General features: G+C 32.3%; 1 protein-coding gene across 1 annotated transcript in view; it reads right to left on the reverse strand.

Moving 5' to 3' along the window:
• The window catches only part of LOC102757521 (5-hydroxytryptamine receptor 2C-like), a 236327-nt gene that overhangs the window by 1782 nt on the left and 232086 nt on the right, over positions 1-2459 (reverse strand). The window lies entirely within an intron of this gene.

Here is a 2459-nt window from a genome sequence, read left to right on the forward strand (position 1 = left end):
GGTCCCGCCACAGCCGCTGTACTTGCCAGCCGTGAGTCAGGCTTCTAGCTGAGTGGTGCTACCGCTGTGGGAGTCCACTGACCACCAGGGGGCAGCTCCTGTGTTGAGCGTCTGCCCCCTGGTGGTCAGTCATTCCACAGTTCGGTTGATTTGCATATTAGCCTTTTATTATATAGGATTAGTGTATAAAGCTATAACTGATTTTCAGATGTTAATCTTGTATTCTGCAACTTTGCTGAATTCATTTATTAGATTTACATTTTTGTGCAAGAGTTCTATAGGATTTTCCCTATATAAGATCATGTCATCTTTGAATAGAGATAACTTTTTTTCCAATTTTCCCCACCTTTTATTTTCTTGCTTGCTTAATTGCTCTAGATAGAATTTCCAGTACAATGTTGAATGTGAGTAGAAAAAAAAAAAAAGCAGGCATCCTCTCTTTTCCATTTTTAAATTTATTATTATTATTTTTACTTGTAGATCATTTTTTTTTGCAAGGCACTTATTATTTTATTTATTTATTTATTTACTTTAAAATTTATCTGTATCATTGAAAGTGTTACAGATTTCCTTTTTTTTCCCCATTGACCCCTTCCACTTAAAACAAATTATTGATTGATTTTAGAGAAACAGAGAGAGAGAGAGAGAGAGAGAGAGAGAGAGAGAGAGAGAGAGAGAGAGAAACTTATTGTTCCATCTATTTATGCATTCGTTGGTTGCTTTCTGTATGTGTCCTGGCCAGGGATTGAACCTGTAACCTTGGTGTATCAGGTTGATGCTCCAACCAACTGAGCTACCTGGCCAGAGTCCTCTCTTTTTCTTGATCTCAAATGGAAATCTTTCATTCTTTTATGATTGAGTAATATGTTAGCTGTGGGTTTTTCATCAATCCCCTTTATTATGGTGAGAAAGCTTCCTTTGTATTATTAGGTTGTTGAGTACTTTTAGCATGAAAGAGTGATATATTTTGTTAAATGCTTTTTCTGCATCAATTTAGATTATTGTGTTTTTTAAAATCTTTATTCTATTAGTGTGATGCATTATGTTGATTTATTTTTGTATGTCGAACCATTCTTGCATTCCTGAGATAAATCACCTGGTCATGGTGTATATTATGATACTGGATTTAGTTGGCTAGTATTTTGTTTAAGATTTTTGCACCTATATTCATAAGTGATATTTGTTCATACTTGTCATTTTTTTGTGATGTCATTATCTGGCTTTAGTTTCTGGGTAATCCTGGTCTCACAAAATGAATTACAAAGTGTTGCCTTATCTTCTATTTTGTAGAAATTGGAGAAAAAATGGTGTTAATTATTCTTTAAAATGTTTGGTTGAATTTGCCAGTGAAGCCCTCATTTCTGGGCTTTCTTTGTTGGAAGGTTTCAATATCTTTATTATCAGTCTCATCAGATTCTCTATTTCTTCTTGAGTCACTTTTCATAGTTTATGTGTTTCTAGTATTAGTTGATTTTGTTCATGTTATCTGATTTATTGGAATACAACTATTTGCTGTATTCTTTTTATATTTTTTTTTAACTTCTCTAGGATTAGTAATAATGCCCCCTATTTCATCTATAATTTAATGATTTGCATCTTCTCTTTTATTTTCTTAGTCACTCTAGTTAAAGATTTATAAAGTTTGTTGACTTTTCAAGTAAACAACTTTTGGTCTTCTTAATTATATTTTTATTTTTTCTATTCTCTATTTTCTCTTTCTCCATTTTAATATTTAGCATTTCCTTTCTTTTGCTAGTTTGAGTTGTTTGTTCTTCTTTTCTAGTTTCCTAAAATCTAAATTTAGGCTACTTTCCTCTGAGCACTGTTTTTGCTACATTCTATAAATTTTGGTATTAAGTTTTTATTTTGCTCTTCTAAAAATATTTTTTTTATTTCATTTGTAATTTCTTAGTTAATCCATTGATTGTTTAAAAGTGTGGTGTTTAATTTTCACATATTTATGAATTTGTCAGTCTTCTTTATTGATTTCTACTTTAATTCCATTGTGGAGAAGATACTTTGAAGGATAATAATATTTTAAATTTTTAATGTTTTTTTTTGAGGCCTGATATGTGGTCTATTCCAGAGAATGTTGCATGTGCACTTGAGAAAAACGACTTGTCTGCAGTTGTTAAATGGGGAGTTTTATATTTGTCTGTTAGAATTAGTTGCTTTATAGTATTGTTCAAGTCCTCTATTTCATTATTGATCCTCTGTCTAGTTGTTCTATCCATTATTGAAAATAGGATATTGTCTCCAAGTATTATTATAGATCTTTCTTTTATCCCTTCAGTTTTGCTTCCTATAGCTTTTGGTCTCTGTTTTTAGGTGTATATATACTTATAATTGTTATATCTTCTTGGTGGTTTCAGCCTTTTATCAATATACTAGAGGCCTGGTGCACAAAATTTGTGCACTCGGGGGGGGGGGGCGGGCCCCCAGCCCAACCTGTGCCCTCT

Source organism: Myotis davidii, unplaced genomic scaffold (assembly GCF_000327345.1).
Source record: "Myotis davidii unplaced genomic scaffold, ASM32734v1 scaffold2339, whole genome shotgun sequence".
NCBI lineage: Eukaryota > Metazoa > Chordata > Mammalia > Chiroptera > Vespertilionidae > Myotis > Myotis davidii.